This window comes from Falco cherrug, chromosome 12, assembly GCF_023634085.1.
Source record: "Falco cherrug isolate bFalChe1 chromosome 12, bFalChe1.pri, whole genome shotgun sequence".
Lineage (NCBI taxonomy): Eukaryota > Metazoa > Chordata > Aves > Falconiformes > Falconidae > Falco > Falco cherrug.
The window spans coordinates 7,483,990-7,511,765 of NC_073708.1; the positions used below are offsets into that span (position 1 = coordinate 7,483,990).

Here is a 27,776-nt window from a genome sequence, read left to right on the forward strand (position 1 = left end):
GGTCCTCCTGATGTCAAAGCACATTAATTAATGCAAAGGTCACATAATAAGTGCCAGGAAACTGGAACCAGGATGGGTTCCCCTATTGTCCGCACGGAGCCAGTCCTGCTTGCTTCAGTGGTAGCCAGCCCTATTTATATTCCCTCTGCTCAGGACAGGGTGATGGGCTTTCTGGCTTGAACGTTAAAGAGCAAGCAGAATTAAGAAATTAAGAAAAAAATGGAGTGGGTGCTAGCCCTACAACTTGTTGCTTGAAGTCCAACGTGAGGGTCCTACCAGCCCATGTTACCCCTTGACAAGGCACCAGGGCCCTGCAGCCATGTAGGTGCTCTTCAAAATGTTACTCCAATATGTCTTTTAGTTTTTCTAATGTTGTTAGGATAACTTTTGGGGACCAAAAGCTCCCCCTTGGTTCTATGCACTGAGCCTTGATTTCTGCATCCTTCCTTCAGCACAGCGCAGACTTTGTCCGGAGGTACCCCAGACCCTTGCGCCGGAGGATGGAGCAGGCATCTGGCACAGGGAGCCAGGAAGGGGTTTTACTTTTTCTCTTGGGCTCTGGCCTAGAGAAATCAATTGGCTTTCATACATTCTAAGGAAAAGGAGGGGGAAAAAAATCCTTTCCCGCTGCAATTTAAGGTTTTGTCTCCCGCTTTCAGGTTTAATTTTGTGCTGTCAAGCTGCATGGGAGCACTGAGTAGCTCTGGAGTTTCTCAGCCCATGCTGGCGATGGAGATGTCGTCCAGGTGAACCCAGGCTCTTCAGCTCGGCTACACCTCCACATGGCCAGGGTGGGTGTAGGTGACCAGGGTGCCCCTGCCCAGCACCCATCCTGCGGGCAGGGAGGGAGAGGGAGCAGTTTGGGTGGCTGGGGCTGGGAAATCGGGAGAACCCAGCAGTGAAGCACAGGGGTGGCTCCAGGGACTGGTCCGCAGCGGGCTACAGGGCTGGGTGAAACATCCTGCTGGGGTCAGTTTAGCCCCATGCTGGGCCAGCCACCTGTGCAAACCCAGCTTTTGGGGTGAAATTAGCATTTTGGGGCAGCGGCAGGGGGATCTTTTACTGTTCCCCGAGAAAGAGGCCATTTTTAATGCCCAAGTGTAACAGACAAAGGGGCTGGCTGGCTGTGTTCTTCTCTTTCCTTTCAATCCCCTTTCTGCACGGTGACATTTTCTACTTCCAAGCCCTGTTCTGTTCTTTTTTTTTTTTTTTTTTTTTTCCTTTTCCTTCTTTTTCCTCTCCTATTTCCCGCCCCCCTCCATCCATACACCCCTGGGGGCCGGGCCCCTGCCCCTTTCCGGGGGTCCCCTCTCCTGGCAGGGTGCCGGGGAGGTGCCAAGGCGTGCAGAGGGGCGATGCCAGCGCTTCCTGCTCCCTCCCCGGCAGCACAATGGGGACATTCAGGCGGGCACCGTGTATCCCAGCACCAACCCAGAGCCAGAGACAGCCCCCCCACCCCCCCTCCATCCCCGTCCCCCCCTATCGCTGTCTCCCAAATAGCAGCGTGAGACAGAAAGCAGCTGACGCCGTGTCCCAGCGCGCTGGCGGAGGCGAACTGGAATCCAGCATCACAAAACAAGCCCTGTGCACGCTCCCCTCCCGACGCAGGCGCGTGCGTGTGTGTGTCCCCCTCCCTCCATCCCCCCAAAATCTCCAAGTCTGCCCAGTAACACCAAACTGGGCTCCCTTTCCCACCCACCCTGGCCAATCCGCGCGCTGCCAACAGGCCAGGGCCTCGGTGGCGGAGATGCGAGGGGCAGGAGCTGGTGGAGTTGCAGGGAACGGCATGTTTTCCTTCTCCCCTTCTTCCTCCCGAGCTGCTTGTTTTTTAATTCAGGGCCAGAGGGGAGGCGTGGGTCGGAGCTTGGAAGCAGCCCCCATTCTTTCCCAGTAACGCAGCCTACCCCCAAAAAAATAAGATGAGATTTCATTGCTGCTCAAGGAAGCCTTGTTGTTAATTGCAGGCAGATCAGCAGGTTTTTTAGGGGTGGGACAAAGGAGAAAGGAGCTGGGGGCAGAGCAAGGCAAGCATGGCTTCATCCTCCCTGGGTCCAACCAGATCCTTTCAGGCTTTTCTGCCTGCTCTGAGGTGTGGGGGGGTTTCCCCCCTCCTCTTTGCTTTGCTGTTTTTCCTCATCTCTGGCTGTGCTTGCAGCAGCTGCTGTGTTTGCAGAGCAGGAGGCTGGGCTGCTGTAAATCCAGTGGTCCCAGGGCGCTGGGGGGTTATTGACAGCGGCCGCCGGGTGGGCTCCAGCCCACTGCCCTCCAGGACTCCCCTGGAAGCAGCTGGGGTAGGTGTGGGGATGAAAACACCAATCATGTTGGGTTTCAGGGGATTTAACTGAAGGATGTCAGCTGCCTTGCAGGGGAGCTGCCAGTCCCTGTGCCTCCTCCCTGTGTCAGGGCTTTCCGCAGGTCCCTGGGGCTTAGCAGCCACAGAGCTGATCATTACTGGGTGCAAAATAATAAACACACCTTCGTCTTTTCTGGCATGTCATGAGGCAGCACCTCAGGGTGAGTTTGCTAATGTGTGAGGCATGCTTAGAGCACAGAGGTATCAGGGACATCCAGCGCCCATCCTGGATGTAAGGGATGAGTGTTTGGACCTGTGACCAGCAGGGCAGGCAGTATTTACGTGTCCCATGTTGCCTGCTTTGATGCACGGTTATGCTGAGATACAGCAGTGCCTGGTGAGAGGTGGAGGCCAGCTCACGGCTGCTGTTCCGCAGAGTCAGAGGAGCTCTGTCTGCTGCGTTGATGGCACTGACGCTCTGCTGATTTGCATCCTGCTGAAGCAGATGAGTAGTGGCTTAATGCAACCAAATCCTTGTGGGATCTCAGCATGTGGAGGACTTGAAGTTAGCGACCTTGTTGCAAAGGGTGGAAAGCAGGAGGCCAGGTAACCACGCAGCTTACATCTTGCAGGGAAATTGCTGCCAGCAGTACTACCAGCCAGATGGGATTGTCCTGACATCCAAACATTTTACAGCTGCCTCCAGAGGAGTGTCATGTTCCCTGGTCATTTTGGGTGTCACGACAATGTTGGCTGAAGACAGGATGGGACAAACATTTTCCTGACCCCTGGAGCCCCAGCGGTGGCTGCAAGCTGCTGCCCTAGGTTGCAAACAAAAAGCAGGTGGGCTGGCTCCTGCAGGCACTGTGTTGCAGCCGTTGGGCAAACTGCAGGAACAGAGCTTGTGCAGGACTGCAGACATCCTGGGGAATGGCGGGCTGCACTGTGCCAGTCTCTGGGGGGCAGCTGGGAGAGGCTGGGATGGACACCATGTCCCTGTGTGTGCTGGTGGTGCTCCACCCCAGGGAGAGGCTGTTGCCCAGGGCTTCTTGCACAAACTGCGTAGGGTGAGGAAAGCTGGGGCCTGGGGACATGGAGAATCTTGGGATGTTGTCCCGTGGCAGCTCTCCTGCAACAGCTGCCAGAGCTGGGCAGGGACCACGCTGCAGCTGCCTGCGGGAAACACCACGAATTACAGCTCCCAGGGGGCAAGGGCATTGCCAGGCAAGTGGGACCAGCTCAGCTGTGCAGGATCTTCCCTCCACAGGGATGGGGCAGGCAGCACTGGTGCAGGATGTGTCAATAAATAGGTGTTATTTCTTAAAAAGACTTCATGGTCTTTTTCTCCTGTGCTCTGCTTCCCTCATCTGCTTCTCAGCATCTGCCCTTCTCATTGACTCCAGTGAATCATATCAGGACACAGAATACCTGGCCTGAAAGCGCGCATCTTGCATGGATAACCAGCACCATCATCGCTTTCTGGCTCTGCGCTCCTCCAGCACGAAGCCAGAAGATTCAAAGCCCCAAGCTTTGACCCTTAGAGCCCTTCTGAATTACACCCGTAGATGGGATCCCCGCAAGGTACCAGAAGAGCAGCCGGGCTCTTGCCAGCGAGGATAGGTTGGAAAGTGGAGCTGGGAGGATGGCTAGCAAGGACAGATACAGTCTCCACGTGGACTTGATCAAAGGCAGGACAGGGGTTCATCCAGCAAACTCATTGCTGTCTTCACCCATGGGTGCAGAGCCAGGTAGAGGGGAGGTACTGGTTGCCCCTGGGCTGGTTTATGGTACTCACTGGGCAAACTGGTGCTCCTGGGTACCTGCTCACTCAGACTCAGGCTTGATGCAGTAGAATGCAGGCACATTATCCTATATGATATCATGGTGTAGGATACGGACACAACCTACAGCTGGCTGTAGAGAACATCAGCCAAAGTAAGAGCTTGGGAGCTGGGTTTCATATCCGATGTTGTAAGAGCTGCAGTGGTAAGAAATGTCTGGTGTTGTCCAAGTCAAAAGAAAAGAGAGAGAGGGGTTTTCATTCCCTCCTTGGCTCAGGGTCAGATTAGGAATACGGATGAAATTAGCGATCACATCAGAGTCCCTTCCTACAGGGCAGCCCCATGTCCATGAGGCAACCAGGGTAGGGAAGGCTGGGCTCAAGCTCACCCAAGAGGCTGGGAAAGGGCTGGCAGGGGGTGGGCAACGGGGGAACACCCAGCTTTGCATCAGGGTTATGGGAGGGAAAACGTGTTCAGGAGGGTGTTAGCTGTGGCGTGGCTCTGGGGTTATGGCAGTTCCCCCTGCTGCCGGTGATTTGAGCTGTACCTGCTGCAGGGCAGCAACCTTGCAGCAGGGCATGTTGCACCAGTCCAGAGCATCAAGGGTGGACCTTCTCATTGGTTTTCAAGTCTCAGAAGATATTTCCCTGGTAGAATGCCTCCGTTTTCTTTGGAACAAAGATAATCTTCCTCTCCTCCCCCACTGCTGAATGCTCTGGCATCACACCAAATAGTAAAGTCAACATGAAATACACCCTCATTTCCTGGGCCTCCCCTTCCCAGCCGTCCTTCAGCAAAGAGGAGTGATATAGCATCTGCTTTTCTAGCTGCAGCCCTCTTCCAGGGCCAGGTCTTTGTGGCTCTTCAGAGGTGGTGCCAAGAGCTTTGAAATCCATTCAAGGCACAAAAAAGCAGCAAGGAGTGAGCAGCAGCAGCAGCAATGCCTGTGGGGAGTCCTGCCTGCTGCTGGTAGCACCCTGAAGGTTCTCCGGCTTGCTCAGGCTTTTAAGGGACATTGCTGGGGCCACTGCCATCCTGTAGCATCGCACAACCTCCCCGTTCAGTGCACATGGGCAAATGAGCCGCTCACATCTCTTTCCTTCCAAGGCAGGCATAAAGACAAGTCAGAATAAGGATGTGGGCTGTGCCCCATTGGCCTGGCAACTACTGTCCACAGCTATGACGTTGAGTTAATTTGTGGGCTAAGCAGGATCAGGAGAAGCTGATCGGCAGAGGGGAATCCCATCAGGGTCTGCCAGACCGTTTGCCTCCAGGAACTGGATGCAAGATGGGATCAAAGGTGCATATGGTAGCCACAGTGCCTTCACTGCACCAGCTTCTCATCTCCATCCCAGTCCTCTTGCAAAGCAGCACCAGCAGCTCTTCCCACCTCCATCCTCTTGCCTTGCTGCAGTGACCTTCCTGGGATATTGCTCCCTGCTCCTCCTTGGCTACTGGTGTGACGGACCCAGCAGGATGACCCTGGGGCCAGCTCGCATCCATTTGCTGCAGACTGTGGAGGACACGGGGCGATGGACCCACCTTCGACACAGGAGTGTCTGGTTGGGGGGGGATGCGGAAAGAAGGGGCTTTATTAAGTCCTTTGGAAGAAGGATTTAGAGACTGCAGGCCAGGCCTAGTCAGAAGGAAATCATTTAGTGGTAGGCTGGTGTTTTTTCCAGCTTCAGTATCTCATACTGCCCATTCCTTTGCACTTCATTAAGCTGCATTTCCAGCCACCCTGTTGAACTCAAAGCCAATACGAGCTTTAAACTCCTGCTGTCGGCCCCATGCTTCCCATGCCCTCCTGACTGCCATCTTTTGCCTTGGACACTGTGATAGGAACCAGCCTGGGCAGGGCAGGAGGGACCAGAGAGGGAAATAAGTTTAACGGGAAGGTGAACTCTGGAAATGACATGTTGGACAGGACTCGGGTGGGGCCTCTGGTAGTGGGGCAGGATATATCTCAGAGCTCAGATACCATGTCGAGGTGTCAGAGTTGGAAGAGGTGAGAAGGCTGGTGTGTGGATGTGCTTGCAAACATATCTATTGCCTCTCCAGGACTGCCTTACATTCAGCATTCATGGTACAGCCTCTCTTCCAGCAGCATTTCCAGGATCCAGCACTTGTTTCCAGGATTTCAAAGATGACTGGCAAATGGCATGCAGTTTCTCCCCAGCCCTTGCACGGTTCTGCCTGGGGTGAGCTTTTCCTCTGCTCTGCCCACTGCTCCCTGCTGCTCCCATCCCTCCTGCTTGCTTTCTGCATCCTGCAGAGCCAGCTGGGCAATGTGCTCTACTATTTTCTTCCAAATGAAGTTTCCTACAGTAGTAAAAAAGGAAAACTGTGCTTTGTGTTGCAACTGAGAAATGTCCATGCCCTACAGTTCTACCCTGTGCGCTCCTCTTCCCTAGAAGTGTGTGGTTACTTACACAGGTCAGTCTGGCAAAGACCCCCGAGTCCCCCTGGTCCCCATTCATTCCCAGTTGTGCCCAAACCCCTTGCCAATGGGCAATGCCTGGGGGAGTCTGGGGAGCATCCTGCAACATGGGGCCACACTGACAACCTCCAGGTCAGTCTTCTGCAGACACTGGAGAAGCAGAGGACATTTACCCTCCCTGTGATTCCTCACCAACATCAGTTCCAAACGGATGGTCCTGTGATCCCCACCATAATGAGAACCCAGCTCTGGTCCCAGTCTCCTTCACGGATCTCCACTCTCAGACCCACCAAAGCAAGACTCAAAGCACCCAAATAGTCCATGCAGTTCAGAGCATGGCCGTTCAAGCAGTGGTGCTTAGAACTGGACCTGCCTGTGCTTGCACACTAAGACAGCCTGGATGCTCGATCTCTGTAGGACAGACAGCTTACAGGAGCTGTGCAGTGTAATTCCTCATCAAGTTTGAGTCTCTGATGCAAAAATCATGGCACGGCAATAGTGGCCATGGCCTGTTCCTGTCTGGTGACACTGCCGAGGGTGGGCAGTAAGGTGCAGATAGCTGAGTTACAAAGGAAGGAGGAAGCCATGGGCAGAAGAGGCATCTCCTACACCCTGAATCAGGTTGCTTCATGTTAGTGTTATGGGACTGTGGGGTCTTAGGGTCTGTCATTCTTTCCTAGATGAAGGCTGACCTCGCCTCACAGGCTGTTGAAGCCTTAGCATCAGCTAATCCAGCAGAAAGGGGCAAGCAGGGATACTGAGAGGGAGATAAGTGACAGAGGGACAATTCCAACCTGGAAAAAGCCTTTCCTGGAGGTTTCTCTGCTACTTCACTCTGCCTGTGGCTACAAGCCTCCTGTTCCATGCAGAAAAAGGAGGAGGCTTTGAAACATCCGTTTGCAACCCCTTTGTCCCCCTCCTGGTGTCACCTGATCACTGGCGTAGGAATCTGTGTTTAGGTGGGTAATACAAAGGGAAGAAACAGCTGCCCGGTGTAAAACCCATGGGATGGGTGGATCGTGCCAAGGAGGCAGCAGCAGAGCGTTTTGGGCAGCTCCCAGGCAGCTGACGAGCCTTTGGCTGGTAATGTGGCACGGCATGGTGGCTACAGAGAGAGGTTGGTCTCCAACAACCGCCAGAGACAGACCGTGCTCCTAACAGGTATGGAGCAACCTCTGCACTGCAACCTCGGAGCTGACTCCATGTCCAAAGGATGCATAGCAAATTCCTCCTGAACCTCTCGAGGAACTGGACTGTTGGATGGCCACATGCCATCTTCACCGCTGCAAACCTGTTCATCCTCGGTGTGCTTTCACATCACTGAAGAGCTGGCTGGCATTTCTCCTCGCCCACTGCGTACCCAGCACCGGGCAGAGACTCCTCCTGGGGTCCCTGTGTCTCACTATCTGTGCTCAGATGATCTGCTGCATTATAGTCATTACATTTAACTGGATTAGATGACTGTTACTGCAGTTACTGTTACTGTTTTGCACTGGGTGTATTTATAGGGTGCACTGGTCATATTTATAGGGCTGCAGAATCAAGTTACAACTTTCAGGGCTGCAGCCCTGGGCCCTGTATGCCAAAGTAACCCTGGATAAAGCGGAGCATCACCCGTCAGTACTGGCGCTTCCAGGGGGTCTTGGTGGCTTCTTGCTGCAGGGCAGCATTTGGCACTGCAAATAGAATCCCCACCTCCCTGCACCTCAAATCATGTTTGATCGCAGTATAGTGAAATAGAAAATCTGATTTGGGGGAATGGGGCCAGGGAGAAGATCTTAAATCTTTCTGCCTGAAGAGGGGGCAGTTCACGCAGCCATCAGTTCCTGCAAGCCTAGGAGCTGGAAAAAGAAATCTTTAAACTGCCTTATAACATCTTGATTGTCTTTGGGGGTGGAGGCCTGTGGGTTCAGTGAGTGGGGGATGCCATTTGTCACAGCCTGGTCTGCTGTCCCCGCTAGATACCTGCAACACTGGGCTTCCCACTTACCCAGCAAGGCGGGCGCTCCGCACTTTTGACGATGCTGGGGCACTTTGGTGCACGTATCCCAAGGAAAGCCACATTCAAGAGCTAATACAAACTTTGTCACACGACACAGGCTTGCGCAAGCAAGTGCAAAAGCCCCCCATGCACACCCCAGCCCCACTGCAAGCACAGCTCCCTGCCCCAGCGCCCCAAGGGTACCCTGCCAGCGTCCCCAAAGCCACCTTCCCCACGGCAGGCTCTGCCCATTGAGGTCCCCCAGCAGCTCGGAGGCAGGGGTGATGTGGCTCTGTGGAAAGCTGCCAGCTGTTCAGCTGCCATTATTATGGCAGCAGTAAACACCTTCCCACAGCTGGCCAAAGTCCAGCAGCAGCGGCAGCCCCACGGCTGTGACACAGCCCATGTCCCAGGGCCACCCTGCTGATGCTGGGTGCCAGCGTCCCTGCCCCTGGAGGGAGCGAGGCAACCTCTCTGCTCACCCTGATCCAGCTGCGGAGTGTTTGTGCAGACCTGGAGAATAATCCCTCTGGGATGGCTGATTCAGCCACGGTGAGCAGCACCAGGCATGGACCAGCACCCAGCTAGATGCTGACCTCCGCTTTGCACAGGTCTCGCTTGTCAAGCATCTTCTTTGTGTCCATCTTCTTTGAGTCTGGAGGATGTCTCTGAGGGTGCGCACACGGAGCTCCTTGCTAGTTGGCCTTAAGGATGATGAACATTGAAAAGTAGTAAGAAATTGAGCCGCTTCACCCGGCTGTCTTTAACTGCAGGCAGTCTCGGCTGTGCAACTGTGCTGCACGTTCAGATGAGCTAAAATTAGCTACACTTCCATGCAAAGGCTGTGGCAGAGCTGTTCTTGAAGCAGCGTGGCATTATGAACTGCTGCTGATGATTCTTGGGTGTTAGTACACGGCCAGAGCTGTATCTGTGCTGGGCAGCCCTTGTCCCAAAGATGAACATTTTCAAAAGAAACTCTCCTGGGGACAAGGGGAGGGCAAAGCGAGTCACCTGAAGGCTCAGGCTGTGCAATGGCCAGAGCAAAGACCCTGGTCCCACAAGTATGGGGAGCTTCTCTCCAACCCCTTGGGCTTTTGCCTGCTTACCTCCTTGCAACACTGCTCCTGTGTCCAGCCCCTGCACCATGGCACCAGCCTGACCTGCTGCTTGCTGCTGGAGAGAAGAAAAACTCATGAGCCCATCAGCAGCCATCTCATCCCAATATCCCAATGAATGAACAGGAGGATTGATAAAGCAGAGCTGTGGCAGCTCCCTGAGTGCTGGGGAGAAATGTGGTCTGGCAGAGCCAAAAGCTGACTCTGGGGTGATGCTGGGGACTTTGCTGTGGGCAATGCGAAGGAGAAAAAACAGCTCTTTCATCGGTGTCTGGCTGCTTGTGGATGGCAGTCGGAAGAGCAAAGGCACCTCCATTGCTTGGAGACCCTCCAGCAAGCAGGGTGCATGGCAGGGACCTGCCTGCCCTGCAAGGCCATGACTGACCCTCCAGCATGGGACAGCTCTTTGGAAGTAATGAGGAACTCCAGCACATGCACTAAAAATAAGGAAACAGCAGACAGAAAAATAAATCACTTTGCAGAGGCCCTCGCCTGGGAGGCTGAGCCAGGAGGCTCCCGTGCGCCTGGGCTGACTGAGCCCTGATTTGTGGTCTGACCTCAGCCACACTCATTGAACTCCTCCGGCTCCGGCTTGCCTGGCTGGAAAACCGAGTAGAATAAAAAGCAGGATGTCAAGGCTGAGCTTAGCTTTTCCTTCTGCCGATAAATCACCGGGGGATGAGGAAATTGGCTGTTTGTTTGCAAACAGCTTGCTCTCGGCCTGCCAAGTCTGCCTGAGCAGGTTGCATGGCTGAGGTGGGCGGGCAGGCAAACTCCCTGTGCCTGGTGGGAAGGTGATGGAGAATGAGCCCAACGAGCTGGTCCGCAGCAGCGGGCTGGTACCCGGGGAGAGGGAGCAGGGCATAAACCAGTGATGCGCAAAGGTAAAAGTGGAGGACCCTCTGCCTTCTGCTGATGCAACATTTGCACCACGTCGTTGGCACCTGGGTCGCACAAACACTCTCTGCCACAGCTACCAGGGAAACTACATAAATCACCTAAAAAGAAAAAATACAAGCTTTTTTTCTTCAAACATTTTCCAACCACTGGTACAAGAAGTGTTGGTTTTTTCCTTTCCATGCAAGAAATCCTTTACTTTATGCTCTCGCACGTTGTGCCATCCTAGTCTGTGTTTTGAGGGAATGGGGTTGGTGTCCGACAGCCTTGCCAATGCTCCCAGGCTCTTTGGGGTATAGTGCGCTGTGTAAATGCAAATACAGCTTGCTTTCCCTTCTCCAGCTGATGGGAAGTCGGGAAGGGTGATATGTTTTAGCTGGTGAAGTAAATCAGCCAGAGAAGAGGGCTGCTCTCGTGGATATTCAGATCATAGCAAATGTCAGTAAGTGTTTTCCATGGTAAAGAGTTTATCTAGAGGCACCTTTGCCGTTTGGCACCTGCTGGGCTTGATTTGGGGTATCTCAGTTATTAAATGCTTAACAGAGAAAGCTCGAGGGACAGAGCAGTAACTGCACCCGTGTCATCCCCATTTTTCCTGTAGCTCCCAGCAGCAGGAGTGGAGTTTTACTGTAGCTTCTGTTCCCATCTATTCTGGAACTGAAGCCATAAAAACAAATGGAGGATGATTACACCACACACTTACACTGAGGAATGGTGCGGATGCGTGAAGCAGAAGAAAAACTTGCTCATTTAGTGTTTTTCTGACTGCCTGCCAGAGCTGCATCTGCTTTTCAGCCGACGCAGTGCAAAACTGCTAGCTGGCTATTAGATGAGAAGAATTTGAGTAATTTTTGTCACGTGAAGGAAGAGGGAGCAGAGACCCACCCTGACAGCTTTTCTGAGCTACAAACTGATGCTCATGTCCATTGACTGCTATGTAAAAAATACCAATGCACAAATTTTTGAGGGAAGTGCTTTCTGTAACATTCATCATTCGAGAAGTTAATCAGCAAACCGAGCAAGCAGCAAGGCAGGCAGCTGCTGTCAGGAGGTGACCTCTTGTCCTTGATCTCATGCTTCTTCAGTGAACCTCTGCAAACTGGCCAGTTTGGGTTTTTATGGACAAAACTTCCAAGGACCAAGCAGTCTATTGCCAAGTGTTCAGAAAGGCAGGAAAACACGAAGCTGTATAAAAAACCCCGCACTGTTTAACCCCTGCTCCAAGGCTTTGTATTGTGGTTTCCCAGCGAGTTCTTCACCATTGAAAGTGAAGCTCAAAAGGACTTTGGGGCTGTGCACAAGACACCCTGAAAAGCCTTTTAGAGGCCTTCAATCCTGTACTGAGCAGATCCTAAAAATCCTACTCTTGGTGCCCCGCAGCATCGTTGCCCACAGCGTGAGTATACATCAATCCCCACACTTCTCTCTCACTTATGTATCCTGAGCGCCCTTATCCCCTGCTTTTATACCATCCACGGAGATCTGTGTATGGGTCAAGCGTCCTCCCAAAGTAACTGTTCTGAGGACTGGGCCACATAAAAGGGAAAAATATCCAGAAAAACCAGACCTGGTAAAATCAAATAAAGCCTGAAGTGTACAAGTGGAAAAGCTAAAGCACAGCTGCCATTGCTGGTGCCAGAAAGATGTTTTCAGAAGAGCAGAAAGAGCTGGTGAGAATCCAGTCCCACCTCCTCATCCTCGGCAGACCCTCTTGCCTGCCTGGTGGTCTGGCATAGAGGTGGGAAGGAGGGAAGAGGATGAGCAGATGCAATCCCTTGTAGCATCTTGGAGGCACCTGGGCTTATGGTGAAACTACTCAGACCTTCCAGATGCTGTGCTGGGAGAGCCTTCTGCTGCCCTTTCCCTCTCTTGACTTCCCATCTCTCACCACCACCTCCTCGGAGAGCTGGGACCATATTAGGTCCATTTATTTGAAGCCAGGGAGAGAGGAAGGAGAAATACAATTACCAGTCTGGAGATTTATCTCCTGCAAGGTACCTGGTGCACCGCGTGTCTGCTGAAACAAAAATTGCCATTTGTCTGCCCCTAATAATTTCACAAACAGCTCTGGATCCAGGGATGAAATATGGCCATTCTCAAGGAGGTGCATGTATCTGGACAGATACCGCAGATGGCTGCTCCGTCTGGGATGAGCAGGGATTTGCTCTGCTCTGCCCAGCAGCTCCAGACGTACCCCAAAAGCAGATCTTTTCTTTATACCCCTCCCAAGTGAAGGTGCTGGGGGGTCCAATGTGAGCCCGGTGGCAGCGATCCCCTCAGGCTTGCCTCTTGGTCTCTAATCCCGAGGGACACGCTTGGGGGTGTTTGGAGGCTGGGAGGCAGAAAGACACGAGTCTCTGAGCTGCGCTGTGTCTTTATATCATGTGTTTTAAATTGCGTTAAAAAATGTGATGTAAAAAGAATAATAATAATAATAATTCCATTTAATTAGGAAGAACCCAAGGCCTGCTGTGCTCTGGTTTGGCCTGGGGTAGGGAACAGAGCTGGGTGCTGTAAGAGGGATATAACAAGCAGTAAAACATAATCCTGGGATTACAGGCAGCAATTAGCACCGCGGGTATGTTCATGTCACCCCTTGCTCCCTGCCTGCGGGCTTTGGAACGCAATACAGGGACCGGAGTGTGCCTCCTACCCCAGCTCACCCCACACCGCAGTCCCAGGGTTTGGGCTAAGGCAGGATTAGTCCCATGAGTTTGCACCGTGCTGCAGTGCCTGCAACATGTTGGCATCATAGTTTATTAGGGAAATTAGCACTGGCAGAGCCTGGGGGACTCCAAGGAATGCTGGCCTGGACCTGTGAGCTGGGGAGAGCTGTTGGCAGTAGCAGGAGGTGGGGGCGAGATGCTCCGGGGGGGGGGGGTGTGTGGGCAGGATAGAAATAGGAGCTGCAGCCAGGGCTGCGCTGAGCAGGGATGAGCTCCCCGAGCACCAGCGTGTACCAGGCACCCTGTGCCCACCTGCACGGCTCAGCCCACACTGGGTGGGAGCAGGCAGCACCAGGCACGTCCCGGGCTGTTTTTGAGACCTGTGAATTACAGCTGCAGCAGATACCTCCTCCCCAGAGCAAGTCACTTCCCCCCTGGCTTGCCAGATAACCCCCCTAGCATGCCTGAGAGGCTGGGGGCTGCAGCAGTGGGGCTGCATGTGGCCAGGCTTTGCCACAGCCTCACCCCACTTTGCGCCATCCTTCTCCTCCGAGATGCGGAGCCCAGCTGGAAGTTACAACACATCAGGGTGTGGCTGTTCATACCTGGTGTGGAAAATGGTCCCCATGAAAAAAAATGGAAAATTCAGAGAGCCACTGGTGCTTACTTGCCAAGAAGGCATTGGGATGCACCAAGCGATGTGCCTTTCCTTGTCCCAGCTGTGCTTCCCATTGGTGATCCCAGCCCAAATTTTCATGGCCACCTCAGTCAACACAGCACATGGATTTAAAGCTGACTCAGGCACACTGCTTTATTTATAGGTAACAACAGCAGCCAACAAAAAATAAATGAAATCCGAGGCGAAACCAGCCATAGGGCCAAAGCGTGGTGGGAGAGGTCGCCTTCCCGTGGCTCCCTGCACCGCCGTGCCAGCAGCACTCACTGCTCCTGGGCAGCAGGGGTGGAAAACACCCCAGCTGGTCCTGGGGGCATGAAAACAGGCATTTGAACACAAATGTGTTAGGCCGTCCCTAGATCAATGCCACTGGCACACCAGAAGGGTTACACCGATTCCACCGAGTCCCTCCTGCCCCCGTGGCCATATCCCACAGCTGCTCATCCCCACTGGCTCCCCACTGAGCAACTTGTGGGGCTCCTCCACATACCCCCCCTTCCTCTTAGTGCTTCAGCCCTGGTTTGCAGATGGCATTCCTGCATTTCTTTCTTGCTAATCCAAGGAGCAGAGCTCACATCCTAAACCAGCTCCGAGATGCCCCCAGCCTCCCTGGTGCAACAGGCCTACGTGAGCTGCACCCCTCAAACAGCTAATGCTGCATTTCTCAGGGGGCATTTCAAAATTCAGGAAATTTCCAAAGGGGGCCAGCTGCCAGCGAACCGGCGTCCAGGAGAGGGCACGCACTGCAGCACAGCACTGGCAGTTCAGGTCATGGCAAGCCAGCTGCTGCCATTTATTTCCAGCCCAGAGAGAGCTTTGCTTTTTCCACAGCTCTTCTTTTTTTCTGCCAGTTTAAATCGCACTTACAGCTGTGGTGGTTTGTGCCTTTTCTGGCCCCTTCCAGCCCCAGGCTGTCCCTGCAGAGCCAGGGGCTGGCAGGCACCTTGTTTACGCCGTGTTCCTGGTGCTGAGCCATTGCGGCTGCTCTTTCGAGGGGTGACGTGTGCCCCGGTGGGGTGGAGAATGTGCCTTACGTTAGTCAAGGGATGGGTTGCAAGGAGCGTTGCCCTTCCAGGAAAAACGGGCAGCTCTGGTTGCCCCCAGCCATGGAGCCCCAGGTGCTGCAGAGAGCGGGGTTTGCAATGGGTGCTGCCCCATCGCAGGGATGCTGGAGTGGTACCAAGGGCTCGGGGTGGGGGGCAGCGGGGCCAGCGGTGGAGCTGGCGTCACCCCGAGAGGCTTAGCACACACTCCAGCAGCATCTCCTCGGCCAGGTCAGCCCTAGGCGGTGCGTTAGATACCCTGCCTGTGGAGCTGCTGGGCAGCTCAGCCACTCACTGTTCAATCAGACTGAGAGATGGAGAAAGCAGAAAGGGAGCTGAGGGGGAGGATGGAGGAAGGTTTTCTGTGAGCAGGGATGGAGGAGGAGCAGCTAGATGGGAGAGGGTCGCTGAGCAGCGCAGTGAAGGGCACTTGCTTAGCATTGCTTTCTCCACAAATAACATCCTTGCCTGAGTCACTGCTGAGGCTCATCTGGCCTTGCTGGCCCTAACCTGTTAATGTTTAACCCACCGGACAGGGACAGCACGTCAGAGCCAGCACACGGAGGCAATGCCAGCATGGGGACAGCCACAGGCAGCTGGGCACATGCGAGGTCACCTCCCTGCACCGCCCAGTGTCACCGGCAGCACCCAGCTCCCGCACCAGTCCCATAAGCCCCGGGACCCGGTCGAGGTGAAGCAGCTTTGCTGGGGGTAATGCCACAGCTTGGAAAAGGGCCTGCGGGGCTGCGTGACCCAGGATGTCCCAGGACTGGCTTCTGGGGACCCACCAAAAGGTGAAAGTTGGGGATGCTGGCTCCAGCCTCCCCATGAAGCATAAAGCCTGGCGGGCAGAGCCATGGGGTGATGCACAGCGTGAGCGTGTTATGTTTGCGCACATAAAGCTCCTTTTCCTCTGTGGCCATCCTTCTCAGGAGCCCACACAGGCCCAGGCTTATCGGGGTGGTTAGTGCCATGTTTTAGGGTGAGCTCTGGTTTGGCTCATGAGGGAAAAAAAAAATACGGTTTCCTTGTAAGCAAACAAAGCTTGACTTTATTACCTTTAAAGTGCAACTAGCACAAACAATGGCAAAAGCGCAAACACTGATAATGCTCGGAACATTTTGAGCTGTGCAAACAAGCCGGAGGTGGAGGGGTGTGTTGAAATGAAGGGGTGAGGGGGACCGGGGGTGGGGTGGGGGTGGGGGTGTGGAAAGCCCCCGGCCCCAGCAGCCCCTCCCCAATGCTGAGTCTGGGCTGGAGGGTGGAGAAGACTCTGGGTGAGCAGGGCTGAATAGGAGCCCTGCGGAGCCCAAACCCCCCACCGAGGTGGGATGCAGATGTTATTACAACATTTGTAGCCCCAGCCTGAGGCTTTGCCCTACCCTGGCATCAGGAAGAGCTCTAGAGCCGCACAGCAGAGACACTGGCAAAAGGCAGACCCGTGCATCCCTTGCCTGGTCACTGTCCACACTGAGCATCCCACCAGTGCCTCAGATGCCTGTGGCAGACGGGACGCTGCCCCTGCCTTGCTTTTTCCCATTCTTCCTCTACCCTACCTCTTCTTTCCTAGGCGGGTGGCTGCATCGCATATGACTCATGCTCCTCCTGTGCCTTGTTCAGCATTTTCTGTCCCATCCAGCTCTCCAAAACCTCCTCTGGGTGGTGATTCATAGGTGCCTGCTGTATATCCCAGCCCTGTCCTGCTGGCTCCTTGCCAAAAAACCCAAAACCCCTTTTCCCCACTGCCACACGGCCCTCAGGGCACATTTCACCCCGGACAGGGGAAGGTGATGCATAAGAGGCTCAGTCCTTGCAGACATGAGCCGGCTTACAGGGAGCCAGAGCACCAGCGCTGTAGGTGGGAATTAAGGTCCAGCTCCTCAAGCGATGTTCAGGCGTCTGCATCTCATTAGGTTTACCCAGCAGGTGGGGAAAAGCAGGTCACTGCAAACCAGGTCAAAAGAAGAAAGGGCAAGAACTCAGATGGATCACTGGAGAAGCAGGCAGGGTGCAGAGACCTCAGCCTTTATTTTGGCTCCATCCTTTGGATCCTGATGCACTAGAGGATCTCTGCTGCCAGGCTGGGAGGGGAGGACATGCCCAGAGTTCGGACAGCCCCATCCCTCACGCACCCCCTGGGGTCTCAGCACAGCCCTCCTCATCCCAAGATGAAGGGATTGCCAAGTTTTGGCATCTGGCTAGCAAACTCTTCCCTAAGCCAGACCTGGGGAGGAGAAAGCTTTTCTTATTAAATCTATCGCCCACCCCTGTCCCGCATGGGACATCCTGGATGGCTCCCCTTCCCACCCAGGCTGCTGGACACCTCCCCGGCTGCCCCATGCTCCAGCTGATGGGGTCCCTGCCTGTCAGGAGTTTTCAGGAAACTGGGGAATCCAGCAAGCCTTTCCCTCTCTGCAAGAGATCAGCCCAGCCCCCAGCAGCGGCACCTCTTTTCATACGGCCAGAAAGACCTGAATATTGAGGAGGAACTCATGGTTTTGCCAAACCTACGCAAAATCAGCCAGTTCAGCATGTTACTGAGGGAAGGGACAGGCAAACACAATGATCACTTTGGTAAGGCTTGGGAAAACAGGCTGAAGTAACAGTACGTAACAGAAAATAGGCATGCTGGGGTAAGCTCAGTTGCTTTGGGACAAAGTGATTTATTTTTTTTATTTATACATATATACATATACACATATATAAAGCCAAAGCTTCTAATTCTGCCAAGTCTCTCCTGCGAGCAGTTTTGGGGATTTTCCCAGCTGGACTCTGTTTTCTGGTATGAGAGCCCAGGGCAGAAGCACATGCAGAGCCCAGACTCGGAGCAGAGAGGCGATGCACGTCGGACGTGACACCTGGGGGTAGTTTTGGCCCATGTGGCTTGCTGATGTAACCGAGGCTGGAGGCCAAAGGCAATAAGGGATTAGAGTAAAACAGCTCAGGCGAGCCAGCAAGGGGCTTTTCTCAGCAGAGTCTTTGCTAGGTGATGTGGGTGAAGCTCCCACGAGAGCTGCTGTGCTGGAGTGCACCCGGGTGTGCAGATGTGCAGCATCAGAGCCCGAGACACGCGCCTGTCACAGACACGCTGTCCCGTGGTGGTACCCGTGACATTCAGGGAAGAAGCCAGACAAAATGGGTGCTTCATGCTGTCGGGTTTTTGGAGCACGCTGTTTGTTGTTCTTAAACAGGTTCTTTCTTCTCTGCTGCTCACCACAAACACTCTCCTTCCAAAAATTGTGATGAGCATCACGCGAGCTAGTGAGCCCCATGAGCCCCATTTTCCCCCAGCCCAGTCCCCATGTGGGGCTCCTCTGCCATGAGCAGCTGTAGCTCACCCGCAGGGTGCTGGCCCCAAATTTCACAGCTCCCCGGGGAGCCGGAAAGCTATTTTAGAAGCAAAATTGCAGCAGCCCAAATTATTTCCTGAAGCCTGCATTAAGTTATTCAGGCATCTGGCTGCACAGGTATAAAGCAGCTCGCTCATAAAAATGCTACTCCCTGATAATTTTCCTGAGTTTTCCCACAGTCATGGGTTTTTTCTGTGCTACTGGGATGTGGGGGAAATAACCTTCTTCTAGGGAGCTTGTTCAGGATGGGACAGGAGGATATTTTTGTGTGTATGCACACTCATGGTACATGCTTGGAGACTGGCACCACCTCATCCATGGCTACATTCACCCGACTTCGAGGAGAGAGGCAACCTGAGTCTGTAAGAGGTAAATTTCACCCAGGCATGGCTAGCAGGGCAGATGGGTTTGGGAAGAGCCCTGGAAAGCAAAGTCCCTGGAGCACCCAGGCCACCCCAAGCATGCTTGGGTTTCCTCTGCCGGGCCCCAGGGAGGAGAGCCGGGTCAGTGCCCTCCCCACCAGGAAGCCCCTGTCCCAGCCTCACGCCAGGGTCAGGCGCCCGCATCACGCGCTGAAGCATCGCCACCGACTGGCACTTTACAGCTGCTTTGAGGTGCTGCCAGGGACTGTAGGTCGCAACTGCCAACAAATCAGAGCCATTGTGCTCCATTGCCCCCCCGCTTTCTCCCCATTAATAGCCCCTTTCTGTACCCAGGGAATGTGATTCTGCATCATCCCACCCCTCTGTGAACCCCAGCTCTGCTCCAGGCTGGCTGCCTGCGCCCACCATAGGTGATGTCCCAGCTGGGGCTCACCATGCTGGCCTAGCAGGAGGTTGGGTACACATGCAGCCCCCCTTAACATCCCCCCCAAAAACCCCTACACTTTGATTTTGTATCAGGTTGGAGCATTCAGAAAAAATCTCTGCCACTGCAGTATCCGTAAGTCCTTCTACCACAAAAGGGTCTTACTCCCCAGTCATTGCAAAAGCATCTCCCCCACTCACCCAGTAGCTGATGTTTGGTACCTGGAGCTGTGGTGCACAACAGTGGGTGCCCCAATGCAAGGGTTGAAGTGGGTGGGTTGTTTGGAGACTCTCCAGGAACACGAGCCACCTAGCCAAGCTGCTGTTCTCATTTGTTATTCAGTGTTAAAGAAATCTGCACCATTCTCCCATCAGCCTCCTCATCCCGGAGGATAATTGATGCTAACGTCATTTCATTTTGGTCCAGCTGCTGGGCTCAGGAACAGATGTTTTATTGTTCAAACTGAACACAGAAAACCGAAAAAAAAGAACCCAACCCAAAAAGCAACAAAAACCAACTAATTTGTGTTTGCGGTGAGGTTAGCTGCAGCTTCCTCTGCCCAGCAATGCGAGGAGACACAGCAGCAGCCCCAGGGCAGCCCCAGGCCTCTGGGAAAACCTATACATCCAGCTAAGTGTCAGCCTTTAATATACGAGGCATGTTTGCCCCCCTAAGTCTGCCATGCCCAACAGGCGGGCACTTCCAGCAGAGACATTTCCCCATCACTGGGGGGAATCCACGTCACCTTCACGTGGGATGTGCTGTAACAGCCTTCACGTCCTCCCAGGAGCCAAGATGCACCCTGGTATTTGCAAGGAGGAGTGCAGCACTTTCTTAAGACCGAGGATACCTGTCTCCTCCAAGATGCAGACAAAAATAGGTGCAAAAACGTGACAGTGACATATGCATCTTCAGTGCACAGGCAAGTGAGCTCACGATCTTTTACGGCTCATTGAAAGCAGCCTGCGTGTTTGATGCTTCAGTGCGAGAGCATTGCGGCTTGCTGCCGTAGGGGAGTGCTGGGCACCACACACACATTTCTGCAAGAGAATGGGATGGCAGCAGGAGGTCCATCACCTGCTCTGCACCAGGGGCAGGACAATATCTGGAAGTCACAGGCTGGTTCAGCTCTGGTCCAGCCAAGCACTCCACCGCACCCTTAAGTGTTCCTGTGAAGTTACCACCAGGCAAAAAGTGGAAAATACCTCCCTGGCTGCCAACAAGAGATCTGTTAAAAATATATATATATTGCCAAAAAAAGAACCTGTACAACCACCCAGGGTAAGAGATGTTTAATATTCATTTTCTTTCCAGCACTAATAACCCTATAGATAAGAATGGCACTTCTCCCATGCCAAAGAACTGGGAAACACTGGTATCTTTTATACAAACTGGGGAGGAGCTACCAGAAGGGCAGGTGTAGCTGTTCTTGCCTCACTTGCAGAGGCCCTTTTATTGCAGTTGAAACCCTACCCTAGAAATAAGGGGCTCTGAAATGCCCACAGCAAATTGCTTGGGTAATCCCTACACGGCCAACACAGAAGGCACAGAGCTGCCTGTGGGACTGACATGAGCATTTTTTGACACCTCCTGGTGTGTGCCACACACTTGGCACTCTTTCTGGCAGGATATAGTGTTTTCTCCCTGTTCCACAAGACAGGGGGGGTAGGGATCCAATTCTAAGGGATCCAGTTCTATGCACAGCAGCATGAAATCCCTGGTCCCCCTCAGGACACCACACTGGGCATGGGAATCGGCATGTGGTTTGAAAAGCCCTGGCAGGAGAATGACCGCAGCATCTCCTCTTAGCAAGCCAACAGAAAGCCACCGACTTTTTGGTGGCTGCAAATAAAAGAGACCTCACCCACGAAGAGCCCTGGGCTCTGCAGTACCTGTGCTGTAAATCCAGCTGCCAAGACGCACCAGGGATCAGCGCCAGATGTGATGGTCCCCTTGAGAAAAGTGCTGTTAGGAAAAGGAGCCTGTAAGGGAAAGCTGTGCAGCAAGAGCAGTAAGAGGCTGGAGGTGGACAATACCTGTTGGAACATCCAACACTCAACTGGGTGAGCGGCGAGGATACAGAGTCAGTAAGTGTCCCCCTGCTTTGCCTGGTGACAAGTTGCTCCCACTTCAAAACAACCTCCCTGCATCCCACCTCTGGCCCACGGATGCTTCGCGCCTGCTCTAAGGCTGCTGCCTCCAGCATCCCAGCTGCCTTGGCAGCAGCCCATAACCACAGCCGTGTTATAGCTGCGAGTGGGCGAGGGGGAGTGTTGGAGAAACCGTCACAGCAAGCCAGCAGGCTTCAGTGTCTACGGCGAGCAGCACCGGCCCACGAGCTGCCTCGTTGGCCAGAGGAGTCCCTGGAAGGGGTTCCAGAGAGGTCACTGAAACCTTCAGGCAGGGACGTTGCGTGGGGCCATGTAGGGAATAAGGAGAAGGCAGAACCCAGCCCCGTTCCCGGCACCCGCCGAGCTCGGGCAGGCTGGCTGCAAACCCGGAGCTGGGTCAGCTATAGGTACAGAGCCCGAAAGGAGACGTCGGGAAGGAGATGTCATGGAAAATATTTATCCCGTGAGGTCAGTGCACCCTTGGCTTCTCTTTGGAGGGGACTTTGAACACAGGAGGGCAGACGTTTCCCGCACGCTTCTGCAGGCGAGAGGCTGGGGAAGGCAGGCGCTTCCCTCGGCTGGAAAGACAAAAAGCATAAGTGGAAAGTTTTGTGCACAAGGCAAAGCAACTGAGCCTTCAGCTGCTGGCTGCTGGGTGCTTGCTATTAGAGGAAACAGCCTGCTTTGGAAAAAACAGGGATTATCTTTGAGAACAAGGCCTGGAAAAAAAAAAACAAAACCCACAGGGGGGATGCCCCAGAGCAGAGCTATGGACTGGCAGTAAGACATCTAGGAGGTGCAGGCAGGCACTGGGTTGTGTATTAGAGGGGAAAAATCACCTCAAAACTGTAGTGTGTTGGAGGTGAGGTGTGGGCACAGGGTGGAGGGGAACCCTTGCTCTCAGCATGGACGGGAAGAAAGGACTCAGCATGTCCATGGGGCATCCCCTGCCCACTCTTACTGCCCTGCAAAGCCAGCCATCCTCTCCTCATCACATCATCCCATGCCACCACAGCAAGGAAGGATGGCTCAGAAAAGAGATCCTGGTCCCTAAGTCCAAGATCAAAGCCGCAGCCCTGGCAGCCACACCATGTTTCTAGCAATAACAGCAGTACCTTGCATCCCCTTCTCCTGCGGTTCAGCTCCCTCATGCAGGCATCCTCATCCCTACCTTTGAGGTTCAGGCTGTGATTTAAATGTTGGTTCCTGCTGACTCCCATCAGTGTATGTATCTCTGGGTGAAAACAACTGGCCCCCTCCGTAGGTGATCACCACTGGGTGCTCGGGCTGCCTGAACCGGGTGATGCCAAGCATTTGGGCAGCTCAAGCAGGGAAAACCATCTCCTAGAAGATCATCAGAAAAAGCAGAGGAAAGCATTTCACACCTCTGAAGGAGCAGCTCTCAAACAACATCTTGCTTGTCCTAATTGCTAGATTTCTTGCCTTACAGCAATGATCTGACACTTTCTGCTCTTCCTGGAAGCATCTCTTGCTACATTTTCTGGTTGGATCAGCATCCCAGGGGACAGTTTCTCATTTATTTCAGGTTTAGCTCATAAAGGGATGATTTTCGCCTGCAGCCAGCCCACGGGGGCTATGACCTCACCATCCCTCGCAAGTGGAAGTGGGCAGGGGTTGCTCCCAGCACTGGGGTCATGTCTGGCAGTGCTGCCAGCCATGATTCAAGAGGTGGGACTCCCGCCCGCCTGACTCACTCGCTGTTGAGCCCAAAACCTAGCCAGATGCTTCCCTTGCATCACTTGTTACTGGAGATGAAGAGAATGGAGGTGTGTTCTCAAGGAGATGTGTGGTGCCATTTGAAACCCCCACACATTCCCATTCGTTCGGGTTTTCCCCTCTCCTCAGCTTTTGACTCACCACACTGCCAGCTCATCGCTCCATTGAGCAATCAGGGTATACCCTGGCCTCTTCCTAGACCTATTTGAGGTCCCCAGTTTGTCCCAGTCTCATCTCAGCATGCCCATCCCCTCGGGGCAGGGTGTCCATTGTCCTACCAAACAAATCCCCCGCTGAGATCACTTGCACCAAGAGCCCTCGGACACCCTGTGCCACCCTGGGATGGGGTCTCCAGCATGTCACAGCCAGACCCTCACTCCCAGGGGCTCTCCTAGGAGGGATAACAGCAGGAGGGCTGACCTCTGCCCAGCACCTTGCTGGTCCCCAGCTCTTCCACCCAGAGTCCCGGCACCCACCTACCCAGCTGCCCTGAGCCCCTCGCCTCAGCCAGGCGCTGTCGCGGCTGGGACACTTGAGCCCCAGCTCAGCTGTTGACTCCAGCACAGTCCCAAGGAGAGGGATGGGGACGAGGGAGGTGCTCTAGGCTCCAGGGTGGAATTTCACTCACTTTGGCGACCTTGTGCCTGCAGCACGCTCTAAAAATACAAATAAACCAGCGGGCAGCACGAAACCCACCCCATTTCCCACAGAGGGCTGCTTGGCCAAGCTCTGCCTCCCCTGCCTGCCTCCTCCTTTGTGAAAGAAATCAAGCTGAGAGCTAAAAAAAAAAAATAAAAATAAAGCAAGCTAGATCCTGTTCTTCTCCCATCTTAGCTGAAGAATATGTTTAGAAATCGATTGGGGCCAATTTGCTGAAGACCTGGGCATGGGGTAGGGATGAGGCAGGCTCTGTGTCCCCCTCACGCCCCCTGCTTTGCTAAGCCAGACAAGCCAAGCTCTTCCTACGTCCCCTGGGTTCTCCCATCCCTCTGACCACCCTGTCACCCCTCTCATCCAAAGCTGACTGCTGCAGGAGGCCAGGCTGGGCAAGAGGGCACAGTGGTCCCCTGTGCCGTGGGGAGCCCATCCTGAGCCACCGAGAGCATCTCACCCTCACGGTGTCCTTGCTCCCAGCCATCTCCTCCTCTGCCACTTCAGACAAGGCCTGAAGCAGCAGCTGAAGCTTTTCTTCCCCACCCTCACCTGCACAATTTTATGCTCTGTATTAACTTGTTTCACCCCCGTTCCTACCTCCCCAGGTCTCGGGCTCATCAATACTCAGCCCCTGCATGGAGGTTGTTAACTGGTCTAATCGGCATCACTTGTGATTGTGAAATCCCCATTCCCACCCCCCACTCCTCTTGCATCTGGGGACACAGCGAACTCAGGACCCAGCCACCTTGCCCTGCCTCGGCCCCTGCACAGCGGCGGGTGTCCCCTCGCATGTCCCCAGCTGGCACGCTAGGACACTGCTGCTCCCGGGGACGGGCGGCCGAAGGGGACGGCAGGCAGCGGAGGTCATGGTTTCCCTGCACACAGCAATAAACAAGCTCTGCCGAGCGGCAGGGGAGGGAGGGAGGGAGGGAGGGAGGGGGGCAGAAAGCCCAAGCGAGATGGAGATGTCTTTCTGTGAGCGGGCACATTAGGAGCAGCTCGAGGCGTGCTGGCAGCCGGCACCGAGAGCCGCTGTTATCTGTGAATGGGTGCAGGCTGTGACCCGCCGCCCCCGCTGCTGCCAGCACGGGGAGGTGGGAAGGGGAGGCTGGGGGAGATGTTTGCTCCTCTGCCAAGTGGCTATTTATGACTTTGGGAGCCCGTGGCTGAGGCCGGAGAGGGTTTGCAAGTAGCAGCTGGACCCAGGCTGTACCCAAGGAATATCCATCCGTCCTGGGCTGGAGAAGCTGCCCTGTCCCCAGACCCTTGTGGCAAACTCCCCTCTGCCTTCCCGTCACTCCTGACGCACCACTGGCAATGCCCCGTGCCCTGGAACATGCCATCCCATGCACTGGCACCCCAAGAAGCCGTTAGGCTAGTGAGGTCCCCAGGCAGGGAGCAGCTAACGCAGGAAGCTGATTGAGTTACAGGCCAGCGGTTGTATCATGTTTACCAGCTCCCCACCGTGTATCCTGTGCCGGGAGGATTCCTGGAAGTGGGAGCTGATTTCACACCCCCTCCCTGTGCCGCACAAACACACGAGCTGTGCCTAAAGCAGATCTCCACACGTGACCACCATCGTTATTACCCAACTGGCTGATGGGATCACCCACCCCCTTCCTCACTCTCCCCCCCTGGCCATACACCTCCCATCTCCAGCACAGGGCTGGCCCCATCCCTTTTTTTATTCTTCTTCCCCTCCTCTTAACTCTAACTTTTCCCATCTTTGAATTTAAAGCAGAGGTGGTGGCCCTGTGGGAGATCTCCAAACCTCCCATGGGATGATTAAATCCTGGGTTTCCTCCTCCCTTGTGCCTTTGGGCCACTCAGGGGACACCAAAGCCCCAGCCAGCCACTCTGGGATGAATAAAGTCCCGGAGTCCAGAGTGCCTAAGTGGTACAGGAACCCTTTACCGGTGCAGGGAAACGGTGTGAGTCAGCCACAAACCCTGAGCATCACTCGCAAACCCAGGCGCTAGGAGAGCAGTCTGCAGCCCCAGAGCGCTGGGGTTTGAGGATGCTGCAATGCCTTCCCTCCATCTGGCAGACAGAGTAGAGGAGGGAGATTTTCCTGCCTCCCCTGGGCCATGGATGGACACACTGCAGACCTCTGACACTGCACCCTGCTACCCAGAAACTCAGCCTGGAGATCTTCCCTGCACAGCACCTGAATGCAGCCTCTCAGATCAAGTTCAGGCTGTTCCTGCAGCCCTGCCAACATCTCTTCTCCCTGTCAGCATCAGCAGGTTTTGGGGTGGCAGTTACTGTGTTGGTAGGTCCCATCTCTCTTTTTTTTTTTTTTTTCCCCCCATATCTGGGCCAGCTGACTTGGTGAGATGCTAGAGTGCCCAAGGGCTACCACCTACCTGTTGGCGATAACACTTTGCTGGCGATCGTCTTGCTGGCATGCCACCACAGTGGGATGGGACACTGAGCAGAAGGGCTGGAACTGGGCAGATACATCACTGCCGGGGAGCCTGGGAAAAGCAGCCACCTGGGTTTCTCCCAGCCAGCCTCTCCTGCATCCCCATTAACATCCCAGCAACACCCCTGAGAAATGGGAATGCCAGCCCAACTGGGAACCGTGCCTCTGTTTGGAGATCCAGCTCCTTCAGCCTCAATACTCAGGGGCATGCAGAAGGCACGGCTTGCCGCTAGCTTGCTTGCAGTCCTCTTCCCCGAGCCCCTCCATGCCTCTGATATCAGCGGTGCAGGGCAGAGGGAGATGAGCTCTTGCAGATGCCGGTTCTGAGCGCTCCTCAGCCCACGTGCCCTGCTTGCAGATGTGAGCTGTTCTGGATGGGGATCGCATAACCAGCAGCAAGCAATAAGCAGCTCCCTGCCAGGCACAGCACAGCCCTGGCCCTACAGCCCAGTGTAAAACATTTATTCTCCCTCCCTTTTTAAAACAGCATCACCCACAGCTGGTCTTTACCCGCTGACCCACCTGAATTCCCCTCATTCATGTAACACCTTCCAGTGTGAGATTTCAGATGTCCAGCATCTCCATAGGGCTCCTGGTATTGCTCCCTGATTTGTTTTAAATACATCCCTTCTTAAGAAAGATCGTTTACATCTATCCGAGGGTTTTGTGTGTCTGATTCTTTCTGGTTTTTATTTGATTGCTTTCTAAGATAGGCTGGAAACTATTCTGAGTTGCCACCAGAGCGAAGGTTTCCCTCAGCTATATTTACACATTCAGGAAGGCAAACTACAAGACCTAATCTTGCAAAGACTCGTGCATGTGTTTGACCTGAGGCACTTGCACCATTCCTTCGTGGGAAGTGAAACGGCTTCAAGCTGAAAGTTAACCCACACCTACTGGGTTTTTTTCTGGTATGCATTTTTCCCTTGTAAACAAAGAGCCCAACAAAGCATCTTTGCCACCCAGTGGAAAATTGAACTTGGGCAAAAAAAGCTTTGGAAATAAATGGTGGGATTTGCAAAGGGTCAGCATGGCACCCACCCCAGCTGGGTGGGCTCTGGGAACACGAGTGGTGAGTACTGCTGCATAAAATAAGGGGGAAAGAGAAAGGGAAGGGAAGGATGCGAAAAGGAAGAGCAGAGAGCCTCTGCGGGCAGCAGGAAAATGCCATGAGCACCCTCAGATTTAAGGTGACCTCTCCCAGTGCTCAGCACTGTTGCTGCATGGGGCAGCTCTGACACGGTGCAGGGGCTGGATCCCCATCCCACACGTGAGAACACCCTGTCCTCAACCTCCCTGGCACGCCGATGACTTGGGGGGGAACCCACGCTGATGCCATGGATATGAGTAATCTTGATGCTGATTTTTAGTGTAAGCATCCCTTCCTGTGACCTCCTTGGAGAGCCCCAGCTCCTCTGCAAGCTTGGTCTCTCCCATCACATCTGTGTGCTTTGTCCCCTTCCTCCACTAAACCCCCCTCCCTCCTTCCTTTAATTATAAATATCATGTAAGTCCGGGCAAAAACCCAGTTAGCAGCCAGGCTCCTGTCAGCACCTATTATCTCTGTGCGTTAGCCGCGTCCTTAGCGAACTGCTTAAAAATAAAGGCAGAGGGATGTTGCCCATAGGCAGGAATTTTCCACCATGTAAGCACGGCCAAACCAGGTCACGCGATGTGGTGCCCTGGCTTGCATCACCTGCTGGCACCCTGAGAGGCAGCTATGCCCACGGGCAGCCCCTTCCTGAGCTGCCTGAACCCCTCTGCCCAGGACATTACCCAAAAAAGTACCTTCCACAGGTC

General features: G+C 54.2%; 1 protein-coding gene and 1 long non-coding RNA gene across 5 annotated transcripts in view; one reads left to right on the plus strand and one right to left on the minus strand.

Moving 5' to 3' along the window:
- LOC106630938 (zinc finger protein 501-like) overlaps positions 1-12,965 on the plus strand; it is a 53,250-nt gene extending 40,285 nt beyond the window's left edge. The window contains exons 14-16 of one of the 4 annotated variants that reach the window (XM_027800637.2): positions 660-797; positions 2,799-3,874; positions 6,136-12,965. The gene's annotated coding sequence lies outside the window, so the exon portion shown is untranslated. The remainder of the gene's footprint in view (positions 1-659; positions 798-2,798; positions 3,875-6,135) is intronic. The other 3 variants (XM_055724893.1, XM_055724894.1, XM_055724895.1) reach the window with 3 other exon arrangements.
- A 7,361-nt stretch (positions 12,966-20,326) lies between these two features.
- Positions 20,327-26,839, minus strand: LOC129737229 (uncharacterized). Its single transcript, XR_008734812.1, has 2 exons — positions 25,918-26,839; positions 20,327-22,504 (listed from the first exon to the last, which is right to left on the minus strand). It is a non-coding gene; the product is annotated as an uncharacterized LOC129737229 (long non-coding RNA).
- Between the last annotated feature and the right edge of the window lie 937 nt (positions 26,840-27,776).